The sequence below is a fragment of the Beta vulgaris genome, chromosome 9 (genome assembly GCF_026745355.1).
Source record: "Beta vulgaris subsp. vulgaris cultivar EL10 chromosome 9, EL10.2, whole genome shotgun sequence".
Taxonomy (NCBI): Eukaryota; Viridiplantae; Streptophyta; class Magnoliopsida; order Caryophyllales; family Amaranthaceae; genus Beta; species Beta vulgaris.
In genome coordinates this window covers 35,686,685-35,706,992 of record NC_079210.1, presented here as the reverse complement: position 1 = coordinate 35,706,992, position 20,308 = coordinate 35,686,685, and the positions used below count along the sequence as shown (strand labels likewise).

The 20,308-nt window shown below is 36.2% G+C and overlaps 1 long non-coding RNA gene across 2 annotated transcripts; it reads right to left on the bottom strand.

Moving 5' to 3' along the window:
• Positions 1-8,447: 8,447 nt before the first annotated feature.
• On the bottom strand, positions 8,448-10,265 carry LOC104897614 (uncharacterized). 2 transcript variants are annotated; one of them, XR_007269759.2, is made up of 5 exons: positions 9,505-10,262; positions 9,347-9,413; positions 8,759-8,977; positions 8,568-8,619; positions 8,448-8,469 (listed from the first exon to the last, which is right to left on the bottom strand). It is a non-coding gene; the product is annotated as an uncharacterized LOC104897614 (long non-coding RNA). The 2 variants fall into 2 exon arrangements; XR_007269758.2 differs by having other exon boundaries at positions 8,759-9,413; positions 9,505-10,265.
• Between the last annotated feature and the right edge of the window lie 10,043 nt (positions 10,266-20,308).

Here is a 20,308-nt window from a genome sequence, read left to right as displayed (position 1 = left end):
CACCAAATGAGAAATGAAAAGAAAATGCTACCTATTCCAAACTGGATTAAGAACCCTCAAACAAAACGAACTGAAGGTCTTGGTTTTAATCACAAAAAGAAATTTGAAAAACCTAAAAAGAGAGTTGATTTACCAAGTGATAAAGTTTGTATGTTTTGTGGGAACACTGGTCATTTTAGGAACTCTTGTCCTAAAAGACTTGGTCGCATAAATGAGAACTTGGAAACAAGTAAAGTAATTTGGAAAAAGAAATCTATTGTTCCTGAAGGAAAGGAACCCAAGAAAGATTGGGTTCCTAACTCTAACAATTAGTTTTCTTGCAGGTTGGAGTGAGGGGGAACAACACATGGTACCTAGACAGTGGTTGTTCTAAGCATATGACTGGAGATAAATCAAGATTTCTCTCACTCTCAGCCTTAATGGTGGAAGTGTGACTTTTGGTGACAACAAGAAAGGTAACATAGTTGCCATGGGCAAAGTTGGTAAGTCATCGTCACATTCCATAGAAATGTGTTTCTAGTTGATGGATTAAAGCATAACTTGTTAAGTATTTCCCAATTCTGTGATAGAGGGAACTGTGTGAAGTTTAATAGTGAAAAATGTTTGATGTCAACAATAGCACAAAGGATATCATTTTGGAAGGAACAAGGAAAGGGAACACATATGTTGTGGATCTCAACCTTGTTCCCAAAAACAAATTCACATGCCTTAGTGTTATTGATGATGATTCATTCTTATGGCACAAGCGTCTAGGTCATGCTAGCTTTTCCTTGCTTGACAAACTGCGTTCTAAAGAACTAGTTTTAGGTTTACCCTCTACTAAGTTTCATTTAGATCATGTTGTGATGCATGCGCAAAAGGAAGCATGTTAGGTCCTCTTTCAAGTCCAAGAATGTGGTAGTACCACAAGACCTTTAGAGTTAATCATATGGATTTATGTGGACCTATGAGGATACAAAGTAGGAGTGGAAAGAAATATGTGTTGTAATTGTAGATGACTTCTCTAGATTTACTTGGGTTATTTTTCTTTCTAGCAAGGACGAGACTTATGATGAGTTCCTTGTCTTTGCAAAGAAAGTCAAAATTTGAGTGGTCATAAGTTACTTACACCTTAGATCCGACCATGGTAAAGGTTTGAAAATTTAAGTTCGATGACTTTAGCAGAGACAAGGATTAGATCACAATTTCTCAGCCCCTAGAACACCTCAACAAAATGGTGTTGTTGAAAGGAAGAATAGAACACTAGAAGAGATGGCTAGGACTATGTATAGCTAGTGGTCTTCCTAAAAACTTTTGGGCAGAAGCTGTGAATACTGCTTGTCATATTATAAATCGAGCCATGGTAAGACCTTTATTAAATAAAACCCTATGAGCTGTATTTTGGTAAAAAGCCCAATATTACATATTTCAGAACATTTGGATGTAAATGTTTTGTTCATAATAATGGGAAACAAAATATTGGAAAATTTGATGCTAGAAGTGAAGAAGCTTATTCTTAGGATATTCTTCTAGTAGCAAGGCTTATAGAGTGTATAATAAAAGGTCTATATGTGTAGAATAAAGTGTGCATACAGATAAATTTGATGCAAGCGCACAGGTTGAAGATGACTTCGAAATAGGATTGCAAAAGATCTAAGTCTTATTGATGAGACTTTGGAAGACGAAGTCATGGGAACAAAGCCAAGGGAACAACATCCTGTTCCTGTTCCCAATGAGGAAGAAGAGAACTAAGTGATGATGCACTAGTGAATGAATCCACTATTGTTGAACCTGGTTCCCAAGTACAGGAAATGAAGATGATCAAGGAAACCAAGTTTCCATCCAGGATTTCCAACCAAAGCCTTGGAAAACTCATCGTTCCCATCCTGTGGAACTAATAATCAGTGACATAAAAAGGGAACTCAAACGAGATCTCAATTGAAAAACTTTTGTGCTTTTCATGCTTTTCTTTCTATGTTGGAACCTAGGAATCATGAAGAAGCTCTCACTGATGCTGATTGGATCGTAGCAATGCAGGATGAACTTCATCAATTTGAAAGAAACAAAGTTTGGCACCTTGAACCTAAGCCTAAACATAACAAGGTTATTGGTTTAAAGTGGGTGTTTCGAAACAAATTAGATGAGTTCGGAACTATTATAAGAAACAAGGCCAGGTTAGTTGTGAAAGGATACAATCAACAGGTTGGCATTGATTATGAAGAAACTTTTGCTCCAGTTGCAAGATTGGAAGCAATTAGAATCTTCATAGCTTTTGCCTTCATGGGTTTCAAATTGTATCAAATGGATGTAAAATGTGCTTTTCTAAATGGTTATCTTAATGAGGAGGTATTTGTAGAACAACCTCCAGGTTTTGAAAATAAAGAATTTCCTAATCATGTCTTTAAGCTTGACAAAGCTCTTTATGGGTTAAAGCAAGCTCCAAGAGCATGGTATGAAAGACTTTCTAAGTTCCTTCTTGAAAATGAGTTTAAAAGAGGAAAATTGGATCGAACCTTGTTTTTAAAATCAAAAGGAAAACATTTATTAGTTGTTCAAATATATGTTGATGATATTATATTTGGTGCCACTAATGAATCTTTGTGCAAGGACTTTGCTAATCTCATGAGTAAAGAATTTGAAATGAGTATGATGGGTGAGCTCAACTTCTTCTTGGGGTTGCAAATCAAGCAAACAGAAGAAGGAATCTACATCCATCAACAAAAGTACATAAAGGAACTATTGAAAAAGTATGGTTTGGAAGCATCCAAAGTAATCATACACCTATGGGAATTCAACCAGATTGGATGAAGATTCTATAGGAAAAGTGTGGATCAAACCAAGTATCGAGGTATGATTGGCTCATTACTATATCTAACTGCAAGTCGTCCTGATATTGCTTTCAGTGTAGGTTATGTGCAAGGTTTCAAGCCAATCCAAAGGAATCTCATCTCACAGCTGTGAAGAGAATCCTAAGATACCTCAAGGGAACAGATGATTTAAGCCTATTCTATTCGAGAGTGATACCTTTGAATTGAAAGGATTTGCGGATGCTGACTATGCAGGAGATCTGGTCAATAGAAGAGTACATCAGGTATGGTTCAGTTCCTTAGTCATAGTTTAGTTTCTTGGAGCACCAAGAAGCAAAACACAGTTGCTTTATCTACAGCGAGGCTGAATATGTTGCAGCAGCAGCATGTTGTTCCCAAATGCTATGGATAAAACAACAACTACGTGACTATGGAATCTACTTTGAATGTGTTCCCATCTATTGTGATAATACTAGTGCTATTAGTATTTCTAAAGATCCCGTCATCATTCAAGAGTCAAACACATCCATATTAGGCATCACTTTCTGAAAGATAATGTTGAAAAGGGTCTTATTAAAATGGAATTCTGTGAGACTGAACGTCAAATTGCAGACATTTGACAAACCCTTAAATAGAGATAGGTTTGAGAAATTGAGACTTGAACTTGGCTTAATCAATTGAAATGATTGCTACAATTCCCCTTTGTGTTAATTCTTTGGCATTATGTCTGGATGTGCATTTTCGATGTTTTTATTTGCTTAAATACATCACAATCTTATATGATTATTTCAATGTTATAAGTAAAAATGTCTGAAAACTGCTCACCAATGTCCAATAATATTCCCCTTATTGTTCATAAGACAATTCTATGCCTTAAGTGATGACAAAGGATTAAAAGAATTAATGGAGTTCCAAAGTAGCAAAATTTCATTGTTTCCATTCATTGTTCCCAAACGCTGTTCCCATCGTGTACGATTTAGATTTTTTTTTCTTTTCAAAATTCGAAAAACCAAAAAATTCTGTTCAGATTTTATTTCCTAAAAATCTGATTTTTCCCTTATATCTCTCAAGTTAGTTGAAGATATTTTTTTAATTAGGTAGAATTTTTTTCATAAAACGTGTAATACACGGTTTTATATATTTATTTTCTTCCTTAAACAAAACAAATTTTTTTCCTTCCTTCTCATAAAACCGAAAATTACTCCACAAAATATAACCAAAAACACTTCTCACTCTCTCTCCTCCCACAAAGCCGAAAAACCCTCTCCTTCTCCACTAAAATTGAATCACCACACCCATGGATATTTCTCCAATTCTTCATCAAGAATTCTAAGGAAAAGGAAGAAAAGAAGAACGGTTGAAATGGAGGTTGAAGAAGCTCATGCAACAAGTGAGGGGGAATCAGATGTTCCCGAGAGAGGAACAACCGGTTGCTCGAAAAAATTCCACGAACATAGGTATTGCATGGACTTTTTATTGATGTTTCTTGGTGCAAAAGAGTAAATTTCGTCAATTGCTTAATATGATTAAGTTTCAAGGTTGGGAAAATCTTTTGTGAAATGTTATGGAAATAGTTTATTCCTAAATTGATGGATGAATTTTGTGAAAACTTTTCCATGGATGAAGAAGGAAATTGTTCCACTTTGAAAGGAACTCAAATGATTTTAATGCTAAAATTTGGGTAAATGCTTGGTGTTCCCGTGAGAGGAACGATGTTTATTTCAAGAAACAACGTGGTCCTATCCATTTTCGGAATTTCTTTTGATCAATTGATTGTTAATATGGTGGTCAAAAGGGAAAAAATTTCTTGATCATAATCTTCTTTCTCCCTTATCACAAAATTTTTTTCACATCCTAAGAAAGCTTATTGCCTCGTCTTTCCAAACGTGCTCAAGTTAGCATGTTGGATTTAATTTCATTCATTGTTTAGCTCTCAAAACACATAAACTTTCCCTCTTTAATGATTCAACACTTGAGTCATTGCATTGAAAATGGATTTGTTGTTGGTATGGAGCTTAGTAACCGAAATTCTACTTAAGTTTAATGTAAAATTTCGGGAACTCAGTCCATTGGAGTATTCACGGGAAATATGTTGAATGTGCGTGCCTTGAATAACTTGAATGTTTGTGTTGTGAATGGAGAAGTATAGTGGCTAACTTGATGATGATGAGGATGATGATGATGATGATGATGAAGTGGAAGAAGAAGAAAAAAAGAAGTTGAAGAGAAGAAAAATGAAAAAGAAAAAGAAAAATCAAAAAGAAAAGAAAATTGAAAAAGAAAAAGAAGAAACTAAGAAGAAAGGGAAGAAGGTGGTTGATGAGGTGGTGAAACCGGTTTAAAGCACTAGAGCTAGTCAAAGGGTTCAAAATTGAAAGTGCTTAATTTTCCTTTGTTGATGCGAGAAAGTTTGAGGAAGATGAAGTAAAGGTGATTGATAGGGAAGATTATGAATCTAACCTACCTCCTTCTAGGGAACCGACTCCTGTTCCCATGGAAACCAATCCTCCTTTTCCTCCATCTCCACAAAAATCTGCCTCACCTCTACCCTAGCACCACAAATGATCCTATCCCTCCCTCTACCTCAAAACCCTCCTGTTCTGTTCCTAAAGCTAAGGAAAAGGTGTTGTTCCCATTCTGAGGAACAACTGCTGTTCCCAAACCTAAGGAACAAACAGCGCAACCCAATCCTTCTCAAGCTCCCTCGTCTTCTCAAAATCCTACCATTGGTTCTACATATACTCTAGCTCATGCTAGAAGTTGGATTCTTTGTTTCCTTGGTTATGGGTCATTCGGAAGCAATGATGGAGTTTGCTACGGAAGCTAAGGATTTAAATGGGTTGGTAAAAGGGGTTAAGCACAAAGTTGACAAAGCCTTGGAGGACAACATATGGCTCGGCTTGGTGAACTTTCTTCCTCCTTCAAGCAATGAACTCTAGTTGTTGAAGTTGGAAGACATTGTGCTCAAGGGAAATGATACATTGGCCGAAAATCATCAAGAAGTGATGGCAACGCTTCATGATGTGGTGGAAGAAATAGAGCAACCTCCCTCTCCTAAATCATAAACTTTTCTAGTTTCGGTTGTTTTTTTGTGTGTGGGAACATCACTACAAGAATAAACGATAATAACGACTGCTTTAAGCCGTCGCTAATGTGAAAAAAGCCGTCGCTAAAAGTATCAACGACGGCCAACCGTCGGTATTAGCCGGACGTTGCAAATATAGTCGGTGTTTAAGAAAATAACGACGGTTGGGCCGTCGGTGATACATCAACGACCGTTCTGGACCGTTTTACCGACGGCCTCAAATAGCCAACGTTCCCTTTCCAACACCGACGGTTTCAAGCCGACGTGGAGACAACGACGGTTTTGAGCCGTCGTTAAATCAACGACAGCTCCCACTAGACGGTGATTCAGCGACGGCTACAAGCAGTCGCTCATTGTTGAAGCCGACGTTGCTTGATGTGTAGCCATCAACAATAGTTTCTTTGTACGACCGTTTAGTCGTCGGTTATTGTCTTTTATTACGTTAAATAGTATTATAATATTATATATTATAATTAAACTTGTACCTACTGCATGATAACACCGAAATATACTACATTAAACCTGAGCCCGCATCGCATCACATTGTCAATTTTTCAATTACAAAAATATGCAATTTTGATACATATTATAATTTGCATAAATACTTATATAATTACATGAAATAAACTAAACTTGTGTACACAAAAGAGATCCCGATGTCGGGAAATAAAGTAGAAGTCAGGTTCTACAAAAATATATATCGGCAAATCTAGAAACTAATAAGCTAGATGCCGATAAATATATACACTAAATGTCTATAGTTAAACAAACTACCTAGATTAAATATATGTACGCAAAATAGATCCCGGTGTCGGGAAATAAAGTAGTAGTCGAATTCCTTGCCTCCACCTCTTCAAGCTGAGAAAAAATGGACGGCTCATAATTAAAGTACAGATGAAATCTCTCACATTTTTTTTGCAGAATTAAACAACATAAATATAACCCACAAACTACAAGCAATAAATGAAGAAAACAAGTAACATTGAAATAAATTCCTAGAACAACAATGGGAGTTTTAATCTTAGTCCAGAACAAAAACAAAAGCTAAATTTATAACCCACAAACTACTTGTATTTGTAGTGCTGCAAATATATTTGGTGGGTGAAAGTGAAATGCACAAGTCCAGTTACTAGCCGTGAAGTCCACCCCCACTACTGCCACCCCTGCACTCCCCCCATTCACTGACCCCCTGCACCCCCGCCCCTCCCTGTCCACCCCCTGCACCCCCACCACTGCACTCCCACATGCACTGACCCCCTGCAACCCAACCCCACCACCTGCACTAACTCAAAGCAAAGATCAACAAGTAGTTTCAATTGATCAACAAAATTGAAACTACTTGTTGATCTTTGCTATGAGTTACTCTAAGTTGGTATGCTGCGTCTTCTCAAATTTGAAAAATGTATATAAGTCTTAAACTAATTATGACCCAAGCAAAGTCTAAGCTTGTTTTTCTTTTTTTTTTCAAAACATTTGGGTTAATGGATATTGCTAGAAATTGACTATTATTTGTACTTTGCTTGGCATGGTATTGGAGCCCCCACTTTATTAGAAGTGAGTGTGGACAAACCCAAAGGCAGAAAAAACCTTTTAAACACAGAGAGTGAAAACAATAACTCAGATGAGTATAAGCTGACAAAAATGAAAGAATAGCATGTGGCCCATCTGAATGCTCTTGTACAACTATGAAAATTAGCAATAGACTAGCATGTGTTCATCCATGTTGTGTTGTTCCCTCCCATACACATAAGTCATAAATATACACATCTGCACATTTTTCAATTCCACAAAATATAATAAGCTCTCATTAACAACCAACACCTCAATGGAAGAGTTTTGCTTACATTAGGAGGGAGATATGGAGGTAACCAAGGAAGAGCACCCAAAGGCCTGTTAAAGGCTCTTTGGAGAGCCCTATGTATGTTTTATTCTCTCTGAGCTTCTTCTTCAGTTTATCAACCTAAATATCAATTCCAAAAACATAACTTAAGCAAAAAAAAGATTTAAGATGATCAAATTAAAAAATATGTACTTCATATTTAAAAAAAACCAAGCCACAGCCAGAGTCAAAAGCACATTAACTTAAGCATAATTAAAGACGTGAAGACTAAAAGTCTCAATAAACTAAACTCTCCAATTATGATGAAATATCATCCAAATACAATATGATCCTCGGAAATCATAAGTAAGCACAACAGAGATAAACTATCTATGTTGGATACATATAATGACTTGAGGGGAGTCCAAGTAAAATAGCTTCTCAGTATGGTCATATTAACCATATCACCATATCAGGTTCTCTTACCACAACCAAAAAGGAAATCATGTATATCATTTACTTTTCAAAAAATTTCACATTATATAAGTGTAAAAACTTAATTAGCAATAGTTTCATACTATTTCCTTATAATTTCTTTTTCAAGGATATATCAACTTGATTATGAACATAGCATCAGACTTGCTGCTGTGAGATATCAAATTATGAAATATTCAGCAAGTAGTAAGTCAATAGCCAACAATCCAAAAACTCATGTTACCACAAGAGCGATTTAATCCCAACCTGGCATACTTGAATACTAACACAATGTTCTTGCAGACCTGCACTATACTCAAAAAGGCGGCAGGGTATAAACTTTTTGTAATATATTACATCAAGCAAATTATTGCAAAAAGGAAAAGAGATCAGGGAAATAAACCTCAGAAACTGTTCCCTTCATCCCACCAATCAGCACATGGGCTTTGCTCAATCTATAGCATCAAAACCAAACAATTATAAAAGATATGACGTATAAGCATTCACGCCTAAACTGCAGATAATCATTCTGCATCACAAATAAGAAATACACCTTGGACAAAAATAAAATCACTCTCACACACACACACTAACCGTAATGCAGTTGTGAGCTTAACATTTCAGGTCAGGACCGACCGCGGGCCAAAAAGATCGGCCCAAAACCCGACCCAAAATGATCAGAGGATATATTGAAATGCTTGTGCAGTATCTTTATCAAGAAAGAGAGAGAGAAATTGCAGATTTTGATATTTGTGAATTGTCCTCTCATCAACAAAGAAACTGGGAAGAAAGTACCAATATCCCTAGCATAAACTAACAAGTAACAATATCAATCAGAAATTCAACAAAAAGAGAGGAAAATAAGCAATTATTCAGACTTAGATAATTTCTAATTCAAGCCAAATTAAACATAGATTACAAAATGTTGCATCAAAATATGCTAACAAAAAACCCTAGCATGAAGAGAATCGATAATTTATGAAAACAACGAAGTATTTACTATCAAATGAATGCTGAATTCATCTCGCAAAAAGTATAACGCAAATCTAAACAAACATCGCAAGAAATTTGAAAAAATACAAAAAATTCTCAACTAATTTCGGAACAAAAGTTAGCAAAATCGGAATTAAAGTTTCAATGAAAGACAACAAAACTTAACTTGCTAGTAATTGCAGATAATACCTGGAATAGATCACAGTGAAGAACTGGAAAAAGGAGGGAGTTGTGACTGCTTCAGCCTGCAATGTCGCTTTAATTCGACAAGGAAAACCCACTTTTTAGGGTTTGGTTTCATGAGTAACAAACAAAAAAAAACGAACAGAAAATGAAGCAGTGTTCACCGGCGGCAAAGAGGCGGAGTGAAAATGAGGTCGGCGTCAATGGCTTCTTGCCTTCTCCAATTTGCCGATTGAAAGAGGCAACTTCACCCTTTTAAGTTGCGTTGAAATAAACCCGACTGAAAACGCCACTTTATGTTAACCCCTTTTTTCCTTCCATCACCGACCGTTTAAGACCGTCGCCTTAGGTAAACAAAATTTCAGAGGCACATTAATCTACCTAGCGACGGCTTGAAACTGTCGTTGTTTTTCAACGACGGTTTTTTTGACCGTCGCTGTTAAGCAGTCGTTGTTTTATCATTTTCTTGTAGTGCATGAACTTTGTTTAATATTTGTTTTTTCTATCCTTCTCCTTTAATCATGCTACAATGGAACTTATTAATTTGCTAATTCTAAGTTTGATCTTTTTGCATGTGTGCGTCTAAATGAATGGCTAATATTCTTGGATTGCGGTTTTTGAGAGTTGAATGCTTTATTTGCTTATACTAACCAACTTATTTCTCACAAGTTTGGTGGTGTGATGCCAAAGGGGGAAAGATAAAGGCAATCAGAGTAAATTTTTTTGTCATGGATTATGTTCTCATATTTCTACTTTACAAAATAAAATAAACGAGTCTATAATACTTAATTTAACTTGGTTACATACTTTGATAAAATTATTTTTATATGACTTATGTGTATTAATTTTAGTATATGCCTTTTGTTGTCATCTTCAAAAAGGGGGAAATTGTTGACCCTTGAGTTTTGAAGATGACCTAACCACAAAAGACATAGTATATTTTATTTATGGTGTTGCAAGGTAATTCATGCTCGAGCTAAGAGAATACTTGATTGAAGATTAAAGCGGAGAATTAATCAAGATCGAAGTAAAGATGTTCGAGAGATGAAGAATCAAGCACGGAATGAAGATTAGAATACATTGGGTATTTATTAATCTTCTTGTTAAGGTTGAGTAAAAGCTTAATTAAGTTTGTGGTGAATTCTCAAAGGAACTTGGTTCTGTTCCCATGAAAGGAACAAACCTGGCACTATAGGAACAAGGTTAAGGAACAAGACTTAAAGATTAGGGAACAAGACTTAAAACTAATTTAGGAACTCCTAAGGAACTCTAATATTGTGCGCCTAAGTGAAATATGTGCCCAATATAGTTGTTAGAGTTTTTAGGGATATTTTGACTAAGATCCACTATTTTAGGAATTTAGTTTAAGTTTGTTAGGAAAAGATTTTAAAAAGATTTTCTGATTTTAAATTAACTGATTTTCAAATATTATCTTTTTAAAGTATATATTTTATCTTTTATATTTTATTTAAAAGATTTAGTTTTCGAAAACTTAATATTTTCGGTTTTTAAATGTTTCGGATTTTTTAATTTGTAAAACTGTTTTTCCGGTTTTATAAAAGATTTTGAAAAAGATATTTTTCCTAAAAACTAGCTAAAGTATTTTATTTATTTATTTCCTAAAAACTAGATTGAACGCCTAAACCTACTGCTACACGTTTTACGTAGTTAGTGGATTTAGTGGCTTAAGTTAATTATCCTCCAAGTATTTAATTAATTAAAATAAGTTTAATTAATCTCCAAGTTTGTAAAAATCACGTAATGTGTTACTGCTTCTATGAAGTGAAGTAGTGGATAAGTGGATGCTTTACATGACATGGAATAATTAATTTAATGTAATTAATTAATTAAACATCATGGAGAACATGTGATAATGGTCTAAATCAGTGGAGAACATGTCTTGTCTTAATTGTCTATAAATAGGCGCCTAATTCATTTGAGCAAAATTATGTCTGACTTAGTTAATTTGTCTTAAGTTATCTAAAGTGTCAGTGCCTTTTCCTTAAGAGAATTCATACTTACATTAATCGAGTTTATTACTCTTCCATTATTTTATAAAGTGTATTTTTGAGAAAAAGGGTTTGAGTGAACTCTTGTAAGTGTGAGAAAGCCTTGAGTGAAGCAAGAGAAAGAGAAAGAGAAAGAGAAAGGAACTTCGAGTGAAGTTTGAGAGAAAACGTCAGTTGTGGGAACTGTCGTTGGGAACTTGAGTTGAGTGACTTAAGTTGAGAATCGAGAGAAAAGTAATAGGTTGTAATCAGAGTTGTTTTGGCCTGTTATAGTGGAAAGTTGTTTAAAATCCCTTGTGGTCGAGGTTGTTTCTTCCTACTAGGCCTAGGAAGTTTTTCCTCGTAAAATCTCTCGTGTTCCCATTGTTTGTTCCCAAGTTTACTTTTAATTCCGCAAAAAGTATATAGCTTATTCTCTCACTATAATTCACCCCCCTATTATAGTGCTCATATTATACAACATTCAGATAAATTAACTTTTAAAATGATTAGAACACATGTCATACCAAATGATCCTACATATGTCCCTGCTTATGAACGCACATTCCAAAAGAGGTCCAGGAGTCAAGGACCAAGAAAAAATAATCGATATAGGTCGTACTTTTTCTCAAAAGAAAAAGAAGCAGATGTAAGTCAAATTCATATCCCCAAGATTCTCAAAAGAAAGGAAAAGTCCAAGATGATTCAAGGGGATACAAGTCTTAAGTCAATGGTAAGGGTAGCATCATCTCAGGATGACTAGAACCTACATCAAAGTAATTCATCAAAGATGAAAGAATTGAGCCTCAGGGCTGCAGCAGCAAGAGCTCAAATTAGCACTCAAAATGTGCAAGAGTCTCTCATAGCAAATGTGCAAAGCGACGAAGAAGCTTTTCAAGCTGGTATCACAAGGTTGTTGCCTCCAGAAGAAAATCAATCGAGTTCTTCGTCTCTAGAGATGGACGTCCAGCAGCATGAAAAAGATTATCTTATGAAAGAGGCTGTAGGAAGTGGTGTTAATGAAGAATATGACTCTGAATTTGGATCCGAAGATCTGGATTTGTTGATATCCGATAGTGATTTATTGCTGGATGGAGATCCATTGATAACCGAATCCCAGCCAGGAAATCATGAAGGTCAGTACATGCAATGCAACGTGGTCATGTTACCAACATAATTTAAGAGATAAGAGGATCAGTCAGCATTTCAGACTACTGCTGCATCATGGGTAGATGAAGTTGATAAGGAAGATAAAGCAGATAAATTAATTACTTCTTCTCGAAGTTTATCCTCTTACTTAAATCCACCTCACACAAGAATGCCTAGTAGAACATCCTTAAAATATTATTTGGAGAAACTAATCATAGAAAAAATATTTAGATCAAAGGGTGTTGATAATAAACATACTAAGGCTTTATTCTTAAATGTGGACTTTGAGGGAGTACGTTTGGGCAAAGTATTGGTAGATATTGGAGCCACTGTCAATATTATGCAATTTTTCGTATTTAAAAAGTTAGGAAAGACTAGAAAGGATTTGCATAATATCTAGATCAACATAACTGGTTTTTCCGATTTATCTGAAAAAGTTGAAGGAATGGCTATTCTAAAGATCAAAGTAGGTACTAAAACTACTTTTACTGGTTTCTTCATAGTAGAAAATGGTATTGATTTTAATGCCATACTTGGAAGAGATTGATTACATCATAATTATGTTATTCCATCATCACTTCATCAGGTCTTAATACTGTGGAATGGTGATACCTTTGAAAAGTGGTACAAGCAGCTGAGGAATTTGCCTAATTACATCTCCTGATTCCGTGTTTATCAGGGACTCTTTAAAATCAGTTCCCAACATCAGGATTGAGGTTAAACTCACCAAGAGATAGAAGACTCAAGTGCAATTCTCATTCAAGAAACTGAAGACGTCTCAGAAGTTGAAGATATTCAATCAAAATATGAATTTATTAAGTAGGCGTCAAGCTATGATCAATCACTAGCTCTAGTTAGTTTATAGAGTTAGATTACGTTTTTCTAAAAGTTTATCATGTCTATAAACCTTGAAAAATATTGTAATGGGTTTACCCCTATCGTATATCAAGTTATGAAAGATTTAGTTTTTAAAAGATATATGGAATATTTTCTTGAAAATTCTAGTACATATTGCTCCACCTTATATGTCTCCGAACCTCTAGAAGAGGAAGATGAGAAAGTATGGGCTAAAAGTGAGGATATTAAACAAGAAGTTCATGATCCATTAGAAGAAGTAAATCTAGGAGATGATGAAAATTCGTGTTTTACCTACATAAGTAAACTTCTCACTAATCAAGAAAAAAACATGAAAGAATTGAAATTCTAAAAGAATTTAAAGATTGTTTTGCTTGGGAGCACCATGAAATGCCTGGTATTGATAGAACAATAATAGAACACAAATTACCTATCAAGGAAGGATATAAGCCTGTGGCTCAAAGTCCTAGGAGACTGGCACCAGAACTAACATAACCTATACAAGAGGAGATAAACAAACTCCTTAAGGCAAAGTTCATAAGGTCTTGCCAATACGCTAATTGGATTTCTAGTATAGTCCCATTGGATAAGAAAAATGGCAAGATAAGAATTTGTATTGGCTTTAGGCACTTAAATAAAACAACACCTAAACATCAATATCCTATGCCTGTAGCTGATCTTCTAATAGATGCAGCATCAAGATTAGAATATATATCTTCTATGGATGGGTACGCAGGTTATCACCAATTAAGGATTGAAGATTGTCATAAGATAGCTTTTAGATGTCCAAAGTCATTAGGTTTATTTGAATATGTAGCTATGTTATTTGGTTTCAAAAAAGTGTTGGTGCTACAGACCAACGAGCCATGGATGCAATCTTTAAAGATATGATTGGTAAGATAATGAAAGTTTATGTGGATGACATACTTGTGAAATCAAATGATTTTTTTAAGACAAAGAAAATTTGGTTCAGTCATTTATAAGAAGGCGAGAATATCATCTAAAGATATTTCCATTGAAATGTGCATTTGGGGTTAAAGCCAGTAACTTTTTAGGATTTCTCCTCCATAAAAATGGAATGAGAATTGATCAGAATAACGCAAAAGCAGTTTTGGCAGCTAAACCACCTTCTATCATAAATGATTCAAATCATTTTCCTCTAAAGAGACAATGAAGTTATGCGTAGTTATGAAGTATAAATATAAGAAGAAGGATCAATTAGAAGACAACAAACACAACACACAACAAAGTGCAATTTACTTCCTTTCTAGTGTAGCTTTAACCTAGAATCAGCCAACCCCCTTCTGGATATAGTTTAGTTTCTAGTCTAGACCTAGAGCATGTACTAAAGTGACAAGTTTGTTCATCTCCAGTTTTAGCCGGAACTCATGGAGGTGTTCATCTTCATGTTTTTCCTTTAGTTGTCCAGCCCGGTTTATCTTCATGTGTGTTATAAAAGAATATTTCTAGAAGTTTGTGATATCAATGAGAATATTCAGCTCTAATTAATAAATTAATTATTGCGTTTTCGTTCTATTCGATACTTATCGCGTGAATTTATTAGGTGTTATAGTTAATTAACTTAGATTACAACAAAGTATGTTAGCAAGGTTTTAACTGATTAAAATCGACAACCCCCAGTGACTAAGTCTCCCGTGGTGCTTAGTATCTAACTATTGGGTGTGCATTGACTTTTTTGCAAAGTCAACCAACTAATTTCGCGCCAACAATCCCAGTATTAGCCGGAGATCTCCAATGGCTCTACATTCGCTTTTTGTGGAGATAACTTGGAGAAATGCTCTCCCCCGGCCCAAGAGCATGACCTAAGAGTATTGAGAGAGCATGCTCTTGGAATAGTATGATGACACATGTCATTGAAAATATTTTTAAAAAAGAGGAATTAAAGATAATAATAAATCAAAGAGCTTATTAGAGAGTCATACTATTGTTAGCAATCCGTTTCTCTGCACGCGACATCGTGTAGCAAGTTGGTGGCAAATAATTCCTCTCAGAATCCTCCACCTTTTTACTTTTATGTGTTTCATCATCATCAACCCTTTCCTCCCCTCTTTTCTTCTTTCTTCCGTCCCTTTTCTGAGCCCACAACTCTGGTCGAATCCCCTCTTGTTCCAAGTAAAGTCGTGACGCCTTAACATCTTTTGTCTTACCCGGAATATTCATAAGTGTCGCGATAATAGCTTCACAAACATTCTTCTCTATGTGCATGACATCCAAACAATGTCTGACCTTTAGATCTTTCCAATATGGGAGTTTCCAAAAAATGGACTGTTTTTTCCATAATCCTGTAGGTCTATCAACCTCACTAGCAGGTTTACCAAAGACTGTTTCAATGCCCTTCACCTGATTATAAACTTCAGTACCAGTTAATGGTCTATGAGCAACTTCTTCTTCAACCGTCCCATCGAATGCCTTCTTCTTAAACCGATAGGGATGGTCGCGGCTGAGGAGCCTTCGTGTGCGCATATACACATGTTTGCAGCCCTTAAGGTGTGTAGATTTCATGTCATCTAAACAAATCGGGCAAGGTTGTTTTCCTTTAGTCTTATACCCAGATAAGTTCCCATAAGCTGGATAATCGTTCATAGTACAAAAAAGCATGGCACGCAGAGTGAACATCTCATTAGCATACGCATCAAATACTAACACTCCTTCGTTCCACATCTTCTGTAAATCTTCAACAAGCGGCTGAAGGTATACATCTATGTCATTTCCAGGTTGTTTGGGCCCCGATATAAGAAGCGACAACATCATGTACTTCGTTTCATGCACAACCAAGGAGGCAAGTTATAAACCACTAAAACTACTGGCCATGTGCTATGCTGCGAGCTGAGATTGCCAAAAGGGTTCATGCCATCCGTACATAATCCAAGCCTCAGATTCCTATCCTCATTACCAAATGACTTATGCACCCTGTCGATAGTTTTCCACTCAGGCGAATCAGCCGGATGCTTGAGCAGACCGTCTTTCTTCCTACGATCTGCATGCCACCTCAAATTCTTCGCATCTCCTTTCATTGAGAACATGCGCTTAAATCTAGGTATTATGGGTAGATACCACAACACCTTGGCTGGTGGTCCTTCACTACCTCCAGCTCCTTCACGCTTGTACCTCGACAATCCACAACGTGGACACTCATGTAAATGCTCATACTCATTACGATAAAGCACACAATCGTTAGGACAAGCATGTATCCGCTCGTACTCTAAACCCAAAGGACACATCAACTTCTTCGCATAATAGTACGACTTTGGCAGTTCATTTCCTTCAGGGAGCATCTCAGCTAAAACTTCCAACAACGATGTGAAACTAGAGTCCGTCCAACCAGCGTTCGACTTAATGTTGAACAGTGTTACCACCAGAAAGTTTGGTGTACTTTGTACAACCTGGATACAACGGCTTTTCAGCAGCCTTAGACATAGACTCAAAAATACGAGGTCGTCTACACGACTGATCTTCAACCTCGTGTATCATCTCGTCTACCCGATCCCTATCATCATCTCCAAATTCATCATCCAAATTCTCATCCCCTAACTCATCATCATCCTTCTTTTTTTCTTCACATACATCATTCTTTAATCCAGAGCTTCCCATATACCTCCCCTGCTCACCATGCCAAATCCATACATGGTATTGAGGCCTAAACCCACGGCGAAATACATGCTCCCTAACCACATGTATACTACTAACCTTGCTCACATTTCTACAATCCAAACAAGGACAATAAAAGTCGACTGCTCCAGAGGATGTTTGATATTCTAATGCACTTCTACAGAATTCCGAGACCCCATTCACAAACTCAATCGATTCACGACTACCATACATCCAAGTACGATCCATCTCATTCAAGAAGACCACCTCTAATAATTAAACACAACATTCATTATAATGCATCAATCATTATTAAAGTACAATACACTCACATATTCAAATCACACACGTATACAACAAGCTAAGATAGTCACATGTTCAATTGTATGCATGCAGTCAAAGGTCCTTATCACTCCAACCTAACCCATCCTTGGACGTCTAATCTCACTAGTGAATATATGCCAACTTTCAATTCTAAGGAAAATCCGGCAGCATTTCCCTACAGTTCTCCAAGTACACAATGTAGATAATTGCTTATCTACATATGTACCCAGAGAACAATGTAGCGAAACGATAAGCCAAGATTTTCCTCAGAATTGAAAAGAAGACACACATTCACCACCTAAGTGAGATCAAACGTCCAAGAACAGTCCCAAACCGGGGACTATTCAAGACTTACCCCTAATGAGTAAGTCTTGAACGGGTATCTAGGCATATATGATGATGATTCAAACAACTACTTATATATTTTCATATATATAGCTAAATCACATTGCGTTTTCATACAATCTCATATCAACAAATAATATATTATATATACATTATAAAAAATACATATACATTCAATAAATTATCAACTTTGTCTACATGTTAAAGTAGTTACCTCTTAACACCAACGACGAGCAATGAAGAGAAAAGAGATACTTGGAACTTTACTTGCCTTCCTTAGCCTCTTCTTCCTACAATTGACAAAACCCACATTGCACATTAACCATTTAATTCAATTTAACAAACAAAAGTAACTTAAAAACAAAATTAATCCATACCTAATTAACCACTCAAATGGTGGAGAAGAGAAGAAAATAAAAGAGAAGAGAAGAGGGTGGTGCGCAAAGGGGTGGTGCGCAAGGGGGTGGTGCGCAAAGGGGTGGTGGTGCGCGAAATGTGGTGTGCGAATTGGGGGTGGTGGTGCGCGAAATGTGGTGCGCAAGGGGGTGGTGGTGCGCGAAGGGGTGGTGGTGCGTGAAGGGGTGGTGGTGCGCGAATTAGGGCACCAATGTGGTGGTGGTGGTGGTGGTGCAACTCGAAGAAGTGAAGAGAGAGAATGAAGGAAAATCGCACTTGGGGTAGTAAGAAGGGAAGAGAGAGAATGAAAGTGGGAAAATGAAGTAAGGCGCGCTACATTGCATGTATCGAAAAAAAAAATTTGAATGAAGGGCTGCGCTAGTTTCAAAAAAGCGCAGCCCTACACATAGAAGGGCTGCGCCTTTTAGAAAAGCGCAGCCCTTCTGCATGTGAAGGGCTGCGCCTCCTAAAAGCGCAGCCCTTCACCTACAGAAGGGCTGCGCTTTTCTAAAAAGCGCAGCCCTTCTGTAGGTAGGGCTGCGCTTTTTAAAAAAAGCGCAGCCATTCATACAAAAGGGCTGCGCTTTTTTTAAAAAGCGCAGCCCTTCATCAATAGGGCTGCGCTTTTTTAAAATGCGCAGCCCTACTTGCGCAGCCCTTTCGATTTTTTCCCCTAGTGACAAAAAATAGGTTTGAGGTGACTCATACTTTTTCTTTTATTTTATGATCACTAGGGATATAATAGAAAAGGCAATAAAGTATTATATATGGCTTCGGCTCAAGACTGCCGAATACAAGCACGACTAGACTGAGCTCGAGCCATTCCATATATATACCTTGAGTTAGGTATTTGGAGTAGTATTTTATAGTGAAGAAAAACTTTATAATTTATTCTCCCACTAATGTGAGACTTTATAAATGTCTTTTACAGTAAATAAACAAAGGTTTACTTTTTGTTCCTTTTGTAAAGCACGTAGGCTTTATCTTTTGTTTCGATTCTCAACCAATGTGGGACAGATCAAACCATAAGTACAATTAGGATAGTAACATTTTATGGAGAAAAGAACCATAGTTTACATTATAAATCAATGTGGGACACTTAATATTTTACATAAAAATCCTCATTTAAATAATGTACGAGCTTTCCAGCCGAGCCAAGGCTAGGTCGTTCTTGGCTCGTTAGCATATCGACCCGAACTTGAACTCGACTTGAGCTCACTCGCGCTGAGCTTTGACTGAGCCGAGCTCGAATAGTTCACGAGCAGGCTTGGCTCATTAACAACCATAGTTGAGACGAAGATAACAATACCTCATATGTCAATTTTTTTCCTATGTAGATAGGACAAATTAATTATGTGAATAGTGCAACAAAGTGTGAGATTAAAATAAAATAGAGGGCGTAATTTATAGAGATTCTAATTAATTGTGTGTTCTTTACAAGTTTTCTTTAGAAAAAATTAAAATATTATAGCTGTAAAAAAGAGGAGTGTAAATTTTCTTTCTCTATTTCTTTTTTAATTTCACCATTTCGTTTTTGTCACTATTTATAAATCAACTTTGATAAGCTATCTTACATTATTGTACAAGGAAAAACATAGTCAAGTGGGGTTCTATCAAATTCGTCTTAGTGTAAGAATTCCATGTATACATTTACTTATACGCAATTATAAATTAATATCGATGTTTAATGAAACGTCTCATCAATATGAAAAACGAAATGGCTCATTAAAAAAAAAAAAATTAATGTCCACAAATTTGACAATTGGATCGATGAGCTTCTATTGCTCTTGCAACAACATGTTATTTATTTATTGATAGAAACAATTGTTTTTACGTTTAAAGAGCATGTTAGATCCTGGTCCGACCCTAGATCTTACTATGTTGATGGCAATGCCTTATTGGTCGTAAATTGTGAGTCAGCTTTTCAAACCTTTATTATTGGTCTTTCGTCATCTTAATTTACCATGAAATACATGATTGAACAGCGACTTTACGTCGTGTCACATGTTTGTATTGACTCTTTCGGTTTAGAGTATGACTATCTAGCAAAATCAATTAACTTGTTTTTATCCCCTCAAGTTAGGGGTGCTAATTGAGCGCGATTAGAGGCTTGCTCGATTTGTGTTTGTTGCTAATTAAACAAGTCAAATCCCTACTCGGCTTGTGATCGTTGCTTGTTAAACTCGCTAAATCTCTACTCGTTGCTTGGTTTGCTCGAATAGCTCGACTCGAGCTCAATAAACTCAAGTATTCGAACCCAACAAAGCAAATGGCAAAGTTAGTCAAGGATGAAAACCAATGT